This window comes from Triturus cristatus, chromosome 1_2, assembly GCF_964204655.1.
Source record: "Triturus cristatus chromosome 1_2, aTriCri1.1, whole genome shotgun sequence".
NCBI classification, from domain to species: Eukaryota; Metazoa; Chordata; class Amphibia; order Caudata; family Salamandridae; genus Triturus; species Triturus cristatus.
In genome coordinates, this window is record NC_140580.1 from 761016048 (window position 1) to 761030371 (window position 14324).

The following is a 14324-nucleotide window of genomic DNA, read 5'->3' on the forward strand; positions in this document are numbered from 1 at the left end:
CATCTAGCTGAAGCGCTACCAGGATTGTGTCCCAGTACGTGGAAATAGGTGTTTTCCTGAGACCTGTGACTTCCTCCCTACGTATCGCTACACTTTTAGCCCTTGCGAGTACAGAGCGCCTCCAAGCCTGTGCGTGCGTGCGGGGGGGGGGGGGGAGAGTCGGGATAGGGAGCTTTTCACCTTTTCGTAATCGGCCGCTTCGCTGCCACTATGCCCAGGTCGAGGAATCTATAAGTGACTTTAGTGTTACGTGTTCTACGGAACGTGTGCAGCAGGTACGTGGGCCAGTCAAAGGGTATCTCTTTACTTGTGCAGGTGCGAACCATGTCTGCCACCCATCTCTAGTACGCAGCTAGGCTGGAGCAACCCCAGAGCATGTGCACCAAGTCTGCGTCTGGGGCGGCGCATCTGAGACAGGTTGCGTCAGTACAGTGAAAATATCTATTGATGTTAGGTGGCATAAGGTATGCTCGTTGTGTAAAGTAGTACTGTATCTGTCTAAAACTAGCGTTTCTGGCAATCTGGGCTGGACTGGCCAGCACTTTTTCCCAGTCCTTATCTGAAAATGGTCGGCCCAGGTCCTGTTCCCACTTCCGTCTGAGAGGGTCTGAACTGAACGCTGCATGCTGGCAAAGTGCAGCTGCGAACCACTTCGTTAGGTGTTTACCCCGCCCCATTACATGTGAATATTGCACAGTAAGGTGTGTTTGTGGTTCAGTGGAAAGGTTTCCCCATCTCAACGAAAGTGCGGCAACCAGCGATCTGTGCAGGAGGAACTGCCCCGCAGGAAGCTCGTCACTTTCTACCAGTGTTGTGTAAGGGATGAGGGAGCCCTCGTATAACTCCCCTAGTGTTTGTATCCCCGCCGCATGCCAGTGTTGCAGTTTGGTGCTCGTGAGTACAGCCTGCCTCCTAGGGGTACCGTCAAGTGGGAATGCAGGAGCGTAGGGTGTTGTGTCCCGAGTTAGGTAGAGGCTTCTGTAATAGCATCTATAGGCCTCCTTTAGTAATTAGGATTCCGGGGGTCGCGTCCGCGCACCAGGATGGAATAGCGCATGGATCTTGGATAGTGTGTAAACTGGGCATGTGGTTGCTGTGTCATCGCGCTGGCGATCTGCCATCCATCGAGCGATCCATTGCAGCTGCGATGACAGATAGTAGTGCTCAAAGCAAGGCATCGCCAGGCCTCCCTGTTTAGTTGGCAAGTACAGCTTTTTCCCTGCCACCCTGTGGCGGTTGGGACCCCAAATAAAATCTCTGGCTGTTTTTTCCAGAGACGTAAAGAAGGAAGCAGGCACATAGATAGGTAGATTGGCAAAGTAGTACAGAAATCTCGGGAGGGCCACCATTTTAACCAACACTATCCTGCCCACTACTGCTAGGGCGAGTGTGCTCCGGAACTGCATCTGAGATTTCACTGCCGCCAGTGCCCTTCCTAGATTACCGTCAAAGAGGTCGAACGGTTGGCGGCACACACGTATAGTTAAGTAGCGGAAGGTGTCCTCACACCACTGCACTCGCGTGCTATTGAGTGTAAGTGCTGGGTCTTGGTACCCCGCTTGAAAGGCATATAATTTGGATTTGGCTACATTTACTCTCAGTCCTGAAATGGACGTGAAGTCCCGCAGAATGTGAGCCAAGCGCTCAGGCACCTGATGGATGTCACGCAGATATATTAACAGATCATCTGCGTACAGTGACACTTTGTATGTGCCATCGCCCAGTGGTATTTACATCCTGCAGCTGTGTCCTCAGCACCTCGGCCAGTGGCTCCATCGCGAGCGCACAAAAGAGTGTGGGAGAGCAGGCAGGCCTGCCTCGTCCCACGCCGCACTTGAATCGCGCCTGAGACATAGGATCCTACCTTCACCCTCAGCACTGGGTTGATGTAAAGCAGACGGGTCAGCTGCAGGAAATCAGGATCCAGCTTGTATCTCTCAAGGGTTGCAAACATGTACCCCCATTCTAGGGAGTCAAAGGCTTTCTCAAGGTCTAGGATGAGGCAGCCCGCTCTCGGCCATTCATGTGTGGAGTAAGCTGCTATCCGGAAAAAACGCCGCAGGTTGAGTGAGGTGCTTCGGGACGGCACAAAGCCGTTTTGGTCCGGGTGCACAAGGGTGGGGACCGCTTGTGCCAGCCTGTCGGCCAGGAGTTTTGCCAAAACTTTATAGTCGGTGTTTAGCAGGGCAAGAGGTCTATAGGAGCCCATATCAGATAGATCCCTGTCAGGCTTGGGTAGTGAGATCAGGTGGGCCTCGCATAGTGAAGGGGGAAGTCGCCCTCATCTACAGCAGTTGCGTAGAGGGCGTGAAGTCGTGGCACCAACGACTGATATGCGTTATAGAATTCTGCCGGGAGCCCGTCTGGTCCCGGGGACTTTCCTGTAGCTAGGGATGCAATTGCTGCCCTGATCTCCTCTGCGAGATCTTCTCACCCTGGACTTCATTCTGTGATGGCGTTGCCTCAGGTAGTTGTATCTGGCTAAAGAAGGCGAGGAGGGCATGAGGCTCTTGGTGACCTTGGCGTTGATATAACCAGGTGTAGTGTTGCATCAGAGCCGCGTGGATGCACGCTGTGTGTGCGCGCTAGGAGCCTTGTGTTATCTCGCAGTGCCACGATTGGTTTGCGAGTGTGTTCTTGGCGGATCAGCCAGGCCAGGAGGCGGCCCGCACGAACTGCTGTGGAGTGTGTACGGGCGGTGTGTGCAGCTTAGTTGTGACAGCGGAGACGCTCCATCAATTCAGCATGTATGTGTGCGAAGTGTCTCTAGCTGTTGCCCATCTCTACCTCCACTCTCCCCTTCCACCTCATATTGCAGGAGTCTCTTTTCTATTTTGGTCACGTCGGAGGTCAGCGACTTTCTGATGTTCCAGGACGCGCACATACAATGCCCCCTCGTTGTAACCTTAAAGATGTCCCATTCCACTAGCACGTCTCCCGATGTACCCTCATTGAGTTAAAAAAAAAAAAAAGAATCGAGAATCGCCGTGCCTAGTGAGGATCGGAATGGGGAGTCTTCTAGTGCCGCCGTCTGGAGTCTCCATGTTGGAGTAGAGGGGCGCTCAGGTTCCCAGGCAAATCGGAGGTGTTTGGGATTTTGATCAGAGTGTGTGCGGCCCAGATATTCAATGTGGCGGACTAGGGGGAGTAACGCAGGGGATCCCACTAGTCTGTGCAGCTACACATGCAGTCTGTGTACCGCCGAGTAGTGTGAGTAGACACGGGCATTTGGGTTATTGGAGCGCCATATGTCCAACAACGCCCAGTGTGTAAGCCAGTCTGTGAGTGCCTGTGCATTTGACACTGCGGTGGTCCTAGACAGAGATGGAAGAATCTGTCCAGATGCACACTAAGTACTGAGTTAAAGTCCCCTCCCAGGAGCCAGGGGACCCCGCTCCAAATAGCTAAAGTTTGTGATAGACTTTCCAAGAAGAGTGGCTGGCCGACATTTGGTGCGTAGATAGAGCCGAGAAGGATTGGTTGGCCGTTTAGTCGCCCACTGACTAACGTGTATCGTCCTTCAGGGTCAACTAGCACCTCATCGCTTGTAAGTGGGACCCCAGCCCTAACCCAGATGAGTACCCCTCACGCGTGGGCTGAATAGCTAGTGCCATGTACTTTGCCTCTCCACCTGTGGCGAAGGCGCCCTAGTTCTGTATGGCTCATGTGCGTTTCTTTAAGTAGCGCAATGTCTGCAGCTCTATGACGTAAGTATGCATAGATCAAGTATCTACGTGACGGGGTGTGCAGACCACGCACATTCAATGTGATTAAGTGCACCTGTGTCATGATTCCCGTTTATCCAGACTGGAACTGTGTGGGGGGGGGGGCAGAGGGGGGGGGGGGGGGAGTTGCGGCATGCTTGGGTCTGCGTGTGTGTACTCCAACTCAGTATTTCTAACAACAGGGTGCTAATGTAAACTAAACTATGCATAACTGGAAGGGCGAGTTTCAAACTGGTATTCGTCCAAACTGTAACGCCCTTTCAGGGCTTAAGCTGTGTCAAACTGACATACGGTGTGGGGGGTGGCGTGGGTTAATGCCAAGATTAAAGAACAAGCATTTGCAATGCAATAGGTCTTGCATTTGCAAGAGTTTGAGCTATTGACATAGTAAGTGACTATGCCTTTTATTTATGTGTTATGAAAACCTGCAAGCGGTGTGTAAACACGCACTTTGTACAGATAGTCCTTGCTTACAAGAAGCAAGGCTGGCAGTAAAAGAGGCGCTGGTATTGCCAGCCTTGCTACTAGTAAGCAAAGGCTATAAGTACAGAGTGCATGTTTACGCACCTCTTGCAAGTTTTCAAAACACATAAATAAAAGGCATTGTCATTTACAATGCGAATAGCTCAAACTCTCGCAGAAGCGAGACCTATTGCATTCCAAATGCTTGTTTCCTTTGCTATTATGTTTTGCTTTGTGTTTTCTGCATGGTGGGCACACTATAAAAAGTAATAAGTTACCTTATACTGGCCAGATTGCTACCCCTTCTGTTTGTGAAGGAAGTCTGCTTGAAAATAAACACACACACATACACGAAAATATCTAAATCTATCTCTCTCGAAAAATGCATTCTCACATGGCTAGTTCATGTTTACACTTCGTTTTGCTACTGTTTATGATGTGTATGGGTGCATGTATATTGCAAGCATCAATAATATAATTTACAATGTAAATATTTTTTTAATTATCAATAGTGTACTAACGTATTCTATTTTCTGTGTGATCAGTTTGGTTCACTGAAATATTCTCGCCCTAACGATGTCATGATGACTGTGTCTGTGGACAATGCATGGGAAGCGGAAGACATCCAAAATATTGTGTTATTTGTGAGATTTTGCATGGGAAATGAAGTCAAAGCTATTTAGATGTACAAGGCACAAAACAAGCAATGCGTGGAGGGCAAAGCATGCAGAGCAGGGTTTTATTTCAGGTGCCTGGTAATTATATTTTACACAGGAATGATGGCACTAAAGAGATTGTATGTATTACGAAAAGTCATGCATGCATACAACGTCGCTGGTTATTGTATTGGGTTGAAGGAGGAGGGAAAGGATTTCCTCTGGTAACTATTACATGATGCAGTGGTGAGTTATGACCCAAGGCTAATGGGAAAAAAATACTGATGACCAGTCCCACGTGACACCGTAGAGGGATGAGAAATATCCTCTACAAGAACAAGGGGAAGGCGCCCAGGCGGTGGCAGGGTGAGGTGCCCAGGCAGGGGAGGTGCCCAGCACAGGCAGCGGCAGGCAGTCTAGATAGCGCCAGGGGTACCCGGTGCTGAAAGTTCAGAGGGGGCCAAAGGAGTGGGCAGAGAATTCCAGGGTACCCAGGGGGAAAGGGGTACTGAGCAGTGTCAGAGTTCATGAGCAGGAATGGGACAACGATGAAGGAGGACAAGAGACCGTGAGGGGGTGCAAGGGTTCAAGGATAATTTAGGGGCCGTCAGTTGTCAATTACCTCATTCCCATCCCCTTCCTTAGGGCTTTAAACATAGCAACACTGCCATGGTTTAGTATTTTACTCTGGCTCAGTAAATGAAGGGTTGTGATTTAAGAGCTTTTTAACTGAACGCTAACTTGACTGTAAAATACTGTGATTTTATTTGTGGCGGCTGCTATATTTTATTAGTTTAACATTTTCTTGCTGTATGCTGCTGTTCACTCGGGAGTGTGTTAAACTCCTTCTTGCTGTCTAATCTTGCACGTAGCACTTTGCAGGGAAACGCTTGCTAGGAGTGGCCATATTGTCAGTGCCATGCGTTTTCCCCGGTCAGCGCTCTAGTCGCTGCACGCCGGACTTCCAACACCCTATTTAACGGGCAGTGCCTAAGGCAAGCCCGTCTGCGCCCATCAGCGCACCGACAGCGGCCAGGGACAGTCATGCTGCCCAATTGAAAGTGGAGGTGGGTGAAAGGGTCTCGCGCTCTGCTGAGTCCTTAAAAGTGCTCCGGGCTCCTTTGTGTTTATCACAAGGCAGTATAGTTACACCTTGCTGCCTGGACTACGTTTGCGACACATGTGGCTTCATGCCGAAATTAGATCTTCCTGGTAGGAATCCACCTAGTCCAGTATCTAGGACCCTTTGTTTTCGGGCTGCCCTCATCAACGTGAGATTACTTAGGAAGCATCATGTCGATGTGTTTGATTTGATTCTGGATAATGGTTTGGATCTACTGTTCATTACAGAAACTTGGTTAGACGACACCTCCAATCCAATTGCGGCATTAGCCACTCCAGCCGGCTTTAAGCTCTCCCGCCTAGACCAAAAGGCAGGGAGGGGTGGTGGCGTTGTTATTTTTTAGAGGGATAAGTGGTCTCTTCTCAAGGAGGACACCAACGTGTGGGGCGACAGTGAGGTTTTGGATTTTAGCCTACACCTCTCTCCCATTTTACGTTGGGGGACTCACTTATTTATCGTACCCCAGGTTTGGCCAGTACTTTTCTTAATTCTTGAAGTGATGCCGTGGCGGAGCGGGCGCTTTGCTTTTCGCATTACTTGGGCTTAGGGGACGTTAACATTCATCTTGATAAGTCAGAGACCAGGGATACCAGGGATTTTCTGGATTCGCTCAATCTGGCCCAACTTTCACAGTGGGTTTGTCATCCCACGCATCAAGGTGGCCATATATTAGACCGCATCTGTTCCAACTTCCCCATTCAGGTGGACCAGCCCCTCCCGGTTTCTTGGTCAGACCACTTTCTCGTCTGCTTTTCCTGGGAAGTCCCGGAGCAGACTGTGCCAACTCAATCCTATCTTCCACCAGTTTTCCGTAAAATCGACCCTCTGCAGTTTGATAGTGCATTGGCGTCCTCTCGGCCCACTGGTCAGCGGGACCTCGAAGGGAGCCTGCTGAGGTTTACGGAGTGGATTGCTAATTCTGTGACTGAGCTCTCTCTTCCGCGCGCATCTAGGCTTGCAAGAGATTCCCCTTCCAAACCCTGGTTCTCACCCGAGCTCCAATCACTGAAACATGACTGTAAGGTATTGGAGAGGGCGTGGCGTTCCAATAACTACTGTCCACAGACGAAACACGCTCTCAGAACCAAACAAAGCACCAGGGCAATTGCTGGAGCTAAAAGCTGATATTTTTCCTTGCGCATTTACCATTTGAATAACTTGAAATACATTTTTTCAATAGTTCAAAGTTTTGTGGCTCCCTGTGCCCAGGTTTGTTCGCTGCCCGTCTCTGAGACCTGGTGCAAAGTTTTTTCTGGACAAGATTCAGGCCATCCAGGCGACCTTTTGGGTTTGCTCTAAGGGACCCTTAGCTATGTCTCCTCTCCCCCGATTTCCAGCTGACCCTATCCATAAATTATATGTTTTTTCTCCAGTAGAGCTCTCCTGTACCCTCAAAATTCTTAAGGGTTTGAAATCTGGCTCGCCCGCTGATCCATGTGCAGCTAGGTACTTAGCCTCAGCTGTGGACATTATTATAACAATATTGTCAATATGTCCCTTTCGGAGGGCCGGGTGCCTGCCACCTGGAAACAGGCAAAAATTCTCCCTCTTTTAAAAAAAAAAAAAAGCCTTCAATAGATCCCTCGTCCCCTGGAAATTACTGCCCAATCTCTCTTTTGCCAAGTTTGGCTAAGGTGTGTGAGAAGGTGGTCACAAAACAACTTACTGACTTTGTGGAAGGTGCTGGCTTGCTGCACCCAGCGCAGTCTGGCTTTCGAGCCTCTTACAGCACAGAGTCTGCGCTGGTGGAGGTTTCAGAGGCAATCCGGGAGTATCTGGATGCCGGCGGGAGGCAGCTTTGATCATGCTGGACCTCTTGGCGGCTTTCGATACGGTGCCTCACTCCCTACTTCTTGCTCGCCTCTCGGAGATCAGCATTGCCGGTTGCGCATCAGGCTGGCTCATCTCCTTCCTGGCTGAACGGTCGCAGCAGGTTTGGCTTCCACCTTGCGCCTCTGCACCTCAGCCAGTAGACACGGGTGTCCCGCATGGCTCGTCCCTTAGCCCCCCTTCTCTTTAATATCTATGTCACCCTGCTGATACATCTAGCGGAGGAGCTTCGGGCTACGGTGATCGCCTACGCGGATGACACTCAGCTTCTGTTTACCTGGGATGGTGACTACACTGAGGTCTCCTCCGCCCAACACTGCTTACTCTCGGTATTTCGCTGGCCCAGATGAAGGGTAATGAAGAGAAATCCGAAATAATTCTGTATGGCAAATTCCCGCCTAATTTCAGAGAGTTATTGTGGCCCGCAGGGTTTCCCTTGCCTTGCTTGTTAAGCATCGCCGCAAAAAATCTGGGTGTATGGTTTGAGTCAAACCTTACCTTTGCCACCCAGATTAAGAAGCTAGCGGGTTCCTGCTTCGGCATTTTAAAAACGCTAAGGAAGTTTCTTCCTCTTCTCCCAAAGGCTGCAAGGGAAACCGTGGTTTGGGCTTTAATCCTGTCTCGCTTGGACTACGCTAATGCGTTGTCGGGACCCCTGGCTATTTGTTGAATAAGCTCCAGGTAGTGCAGAATTCAGCGGCCCGCCTCCTATTGGATCTTCCCAGAAGGAGTAGTGTGTGCCTCCATCTGCGCTCCCTGCATTGGCTGCTATGAAGGTGCGGATAAAATTTAAAATCTTGCTGATCGCCCATAGTGCACTGGATGGCCGGTAGCCCAGTTACCTACAAGAGAGATTCTCCTTTTATGACCCGACGAGACAGCTGCATTCCTCTTCCCAATTACTGGCTCAGATCCCCCCCTGTCTTTCGTCAAAGGCTTGGCGGATGCTCCCTTGTCCGAAAAGCTGTTCTGGTGTGGAACGCTTTGCCGTTGGCTCTCCGCAGCATCCAAGACTCCCGGACTTTTAAGAAAAAGTTAAAAACCTTCTTGCTTTAAACTCTGGCACATAATCCTTTCAGGTTGCCGCCGGGACACTCTTCGGAGTAGCCGCGCGTGCTACAAATGCATACAACACAACATAACACAAAAGAAAGGCTCTTGTGACACATGTGGGCCTCAGCGCCTGGACAGCGTCTCTCTAGCACTGCAGCGCTTAGACGGGTCGCTCAGCAGGGCGCTGGGGCATGTCTCTGCACCAGTACCCATGCTCTCCTTACACGTTCAAGTGTATAATTACAGCACTTGCCCCGACAGAGCCTAATGCGGCCGGCCCGAGGCTGAGAGCAGGCCCCTGCGGTCTGTCGCCGGCCCAGCTTGGAGACATAGTTTGAAGCGCCACCACTATTAAAATGAAGGCGCGTACGCGCAGACCGGGTGAGCAGGAGTTGTGCTAACGCCGCAAGCCGTGCGTGTGCACATCTCCTGTCCTCCGTATGCAGACATCTGCTGTCTCTTGTGCTAACGCCATACACATGCACATGTCCTGTCCCCCTTCCACCGAAAAAACATAGATTTCACCAAGGCAAGCAGTGCATGCGCTGCGTCGCTAGGCAAGACCTAAAAAAAGAGGGGGGATTGCGGGCAGTGTGTGCCGTTCTATAGGTACTATGTCGGGGTAATAACATCCGTGTCTCCCATCGATGGGCTGCGTGTGCGGTATATTAAAAGTACGGCGTGATGTCTACAGCCTTCGGAATATCCTAGCCAGCCTTCCCCCCAGTTCAGGAACTATGGCCATGACACCTCCTGAGGGGCCTTCAGCTGCGATGAGATTAGATATAATATCTCCCATCTCAAAGGAGGATTTTTGTAAGGAGCTCCTGGCACTGAAGAGTGGCTCCCCGATGGACCCCATGCCCATTCGGATTCTCAAACAACTTGTGGACCTTATTGCCGGTCCTGCAACTGACCTTCTGAATGCCTCCTTTTCCCAGGGCATAGTCCCTCCTAGTTGGAAGCAGGCTATTGTCAAGGCTCTTTTGAAAAAGCCTGACCTTGACCCTGCTGATCTGACAAACTATCGTCCCATCTCGCTTCTGCCTGGCCTGAATAAGATCGCGGAGAAGTTTGTCAACCGCCAGCTCTCCGGTTTCCTAGAAACTAACAACTTACTAGGCCAGACGCAGACTGGCTTCCGCCCAGGCCAGGGAACAGATTCAGCTCTGATAGCAATGATCGAAGAAGGCAGAGTTATCTTAGACTCAGGAGGATCGGCCGCAATGGTCCTCCTGGATCTAAGCGCTGCTTTCGACACGGTGGATCATAATATCTTGATCCACCGTCTAGGAAACATGGGAATAGGAGGGTCGGCTCTTCAGTGGCTTCAGTCATATCTGAGTGACCGTTACTATCAGGTCTGCGATGGCGATTTTAGATCTTTGCCTACCCCCCTCCTGTGTGGTGTCCCGCAGGGCTCGTCATTGAGCCCGACGCTTTTTAACGTCTATATGGCCCCACTGGAGGAGGTGGTGGCCCCTTTTGGGGTCACAATGGCAACCTACGCTGACGACACTCAACTGTTAGTTTCTTTGTCCCTGTCGGAAAGCCATGGAGCGAAGTTTGCTGCTTGCCTTACCAACATCATGACATGGATGTCGGACTCCCGGTTAAAACTTAATGGGACGAAAACGGAACTAATGCTCCTTGGCAATTTATGCTCTTCACTGCCCAAATGTATGTGGCCGGTCAGCCTGGGCGCCCCCCCAACCCCTAAGTGCGCTATAAAAAGTCTTGGGGTATGGCTAGAACCTGAGCTGTCTATGATCACTCAAGCCAAACGAGTGGCAGGGACATGTTACGGACTGCTCCGGTCAGCCCGAAAAGTCCTGTCGCTCCTCCCAGACCACTCCAGGAGACTATTGGTTCAGGGATTGGTGCTTTCTAGGCTTGATTACAGTAATGCCCTTTTCCTGGCGGCACCTGAATCTACACTGAATGTTCTTCAAAGAGCACAGAATGCAGCTGCACGGATGCTCATTGGTTCGGCCAAAAGCTCCTCAGCTCGGCCCGCTTTGAAGGCTTTGCATTGGCTACCTATCAGAGCGCGCATTATATTTAAATCTCTCTGCATAGTGTTCAAAGCCTTACAAGGATCAGGCCCCCCCATTCTAAGAGATCTGGTCCGCTCTTACAAACCTACGCGTACCCTTCGCTCTGAAGATGGGAATCTAGTAATGATACCCAGAGCAAAAAAGGTGAAAACAGGTGGACGCCGGTTTTCTATTAATGCAGGTCAACTATGGAATGCTCTTCCGTTGGTTTTGCGAAAAGAACCTACTTTTGCAAAATTCCGGAAAGCATTGAAGACCCATCTCTTCCCCTTGTAGGCTTCTCCTAGTGCTGGGGTAATGGCTCATCATATTGTCAGCGCTGGGACGCTCAAGGGCAGCCATGCGCTTTAGAAATTTTTTTTCATTTCATTTCATTTGCACAGCATATGTGTTAAAGTCTCGCGTGGGCAGTTGCAGCACGGCATGTGGCATAGACAATCAACATCATTAACAAACAATGCCACGTTAGTCTGTACTTGCATGTGTAGCCTCCTTCGTTGCTCTAAGCAATGGGAGACTCCCAGATAATGTCATCAGAAGTCTGCGGGGTGACATCAGGCAGTTTCATCCCATCACAGTCCTCCAGTCTAGCGGTAGATGAGCCGCTGGCGGTCGCCGATTCAGAGGAAGTGTTTTCCCGGGTAGCTCGATGGGCCTGAGACCCCAATGTTGCATCTACCTCCAGGGCGTTGCGGCGTTCCATCGCGCTCTGTTCCGGTCGTGGTGCCGTCGCCCTCGAGGACCTGTCCCCCGCTCTCCTCCGTTTTCCACGGCAGCGAGACCTCCCGTTGACTGGCCCTACTGCCTCCACACTCAAGGGGTGAGTCCCCGTCCACAAGCCCGTCTCCTCTAGCCAGTCCCACATCTCATCCGGCGAGTCAAAGAAGCGGGTAGTACAATTGGCTACCACCCTCAGTCTGGCTGGAAACAGTAGGGAGTATGGGAGTTCCAGGTCGCGCAACTGGTGCTTCACAGCGGTAAAGTTGCTACGTCGCCTCTGCACCTGTGATTTGTAATCCGGGAACACCATGATCGGATTGCCACCAATTCTAAGGTCCGAGAGCTTGCGATTTTCCCGTAGGACTGTGTCCCTGTCTCTATAGTTCAAGAGTTTGAATTGGAATGTCCGGGGCCGAGCCCTTGGAGGGGGGTTTTCAGCCAGTACACGATGCGCTCTTTCCACTACAAATTGTGGCGATAATGTTTCCGGAGGTAAGATGTCTTGCAGCCAGCGCTCCACATATTGTTCCAGAGCCCGGCCCTTTTCACCCTCCGGAAGGCCTACCACACGGACATTATTATGATGAGGTCGTCCTTCCGCATCGTCAACTCGATCTTCCAAGGCGTGCATACGATCCAGAACGTCTTGCAGGGCTGCGATGTGACTGTGGGTAACAGGTTGCAATTCAGATAGAGACTGTGCTTGTGAGCGTACCTTCTCTGACAAATTATGATGGTCCGCCTTTAAGAGGGTGAAGTCAGATGCTATTTTGTCTATCATGGCTTCAAGCAACACTCGCGTTTGCTCCAGGACGGCTCCAATTTTCTCGACTGCTGACAGCACAGAGTCCAGTTTCGCCACCAGTGTCTCGTTCGGAGCGTCCCTAGGCGCACCATCGTCTGTGTTCAGTGGTTCCAAGGTAGCAGCATGTGCTGCGTTCTGCTGCGCATTGTTGCGAAGGCGGCCCATGGCTAGCTTTTGTGCAGAGAGCATTGACCCTAGACACTAGGCAGCAGTGTGGCAATGGAGATCAAGCCAGGCAATCGTCGTGCAGTCGCACCAGGAAGCTTACGCAGGGCCTACCCTCCAGGGTCTCCCGAGGACCAGTCTAGTATAGCTTTCCTCTTAAGCGGGTTGTCGCAGCAGTCCCAGGAAATCACACCTGTAGTCGTCCAGGGCTCGGAGTATCCGCACAATCTCAGCCACGATAGGCAGGTGTTCCAGGGGTAGAGCGCAGGTCACGCTCAGCCAATAACCACTACCTTGTATGAAGTGCCGTGTGTGTCGTCGCCACAATCCTAATCTGCCAGGACTAAGCCTCAGGTACAGTTGGTTGGGATTCTCTTTTAACCTCCCGAAAGGATACAGAATATAGTGAGATCGAAATTATAGGTATGACACCTATTTCAACAAAAAAGAGTCCTAGCCTCTTGAAAGGCTGTTGCCTATGTTTTTAGTGACTAAGATAGCTTGTTATTTTGTCTGGTGAGCACAAGAACACATACTTTTAGAATAACAAGACTTCTGTCAGATTGTTAAGACGAGTGGTTACTGAAGCATCCCCAGCAGTTTAGAGGACTCGGACAAACCACCTAATCTTTGGCAAGATACTTAAAAAAAATATACCCAATAAATAAGTCAGTGCCAGGTGTAGGAAGCTGACTCTTTTTATAGTGGACCAAAAAGAGGTACACTGTGTAAAGAGTCCAGGCAAACCCCAAAGTATTACAGTGGCACAAATGACACCTCAAATGTTCTCTTTTGTGAAAGAACGAGCGAGCAGTTGGGTATATCAGAGAGTAGTGCTAAGCATTTATCAAAGGCAGTAAGAGAGACCACACTCAAAGAAATCAGATGCCAATTTATTAAAAATAACACATACTTTTATATAAATTTAGATACCAAGATAATCGTACTCGGGTAAGTACTTTTCAAGATATGAATTTTTAGTTTTCAAAAATAGAAAGTGTATTTTCTGAATCCGCAATGTTATCCTATGTAGGAGAAACATTTATTGCATTCGGGCACTTGACAACGACCAACAGGATTGTTCTACAGGACTTAAGGTGAGTATGAGGCAACAAGTCACCTTGGGAGACTCTGGGGCGTCCGGGTGCAGAAGTGTGTCTGATGTCCTATTCACTTCAATGGGAGAATGGTCCTGTTACAAAGAGGCTGCAAGCTTGGATTAGAGACCAGTCCCGGGAAACCTACAGGGCAGCTCGACCCTTGAGATCCTCGGGCACACAGGGACACCTTTAATCCACTTCTCCTTGGGCTGTGGAGCTCTGGTGCAGTGGTGTCTTTTGGCGTTTGATTCCGATGCAGGTGTCTCTCGCGGTTGGAGGGGGCCTGCAGAAAGAGGCTGCAAGCGACTGGAAGTCCTGTCTGGGCAAATCCAAGGCTGGATTTAGCTCTTGTGGGTTTGAGGACTCCATTGAAACCGTCACCTCCCTTGGACTCCGGCTCTGGAGTGCATGTGAATAGGTGCTTTGAGACGTTGGTGGCAGCGGTCACATACTCCCGTCTTGGTCTTTGTTTTGCAGGGCAAACAGGACAGCTAGGCCACTCACAAAGTGGGTTTCACTGTCTCTGAAGTCCCTCGACATGCAGGTCGGTCTTCCTTGGCTTTGGTGTCTGGACTGGGCACAACAATACTTGGCTACTGTAAGGGATCCGGTAACACAGGTATTGGTC

The 14324-nt window shown here is 50.4% G+C and overlaps 1 protein-coding gene across 2 annotated transcripts in view; it reads left to right on the top strand.

Annotated features, from left to right (window-relative positions):
- VCL (vinculin) overlaps nt 1-14324 on the top strand; it is a 319126-nt gene that overhangs the window by 293902 nt on the left and 10900 nt on the right. The window lies entirely within an intron of this gene.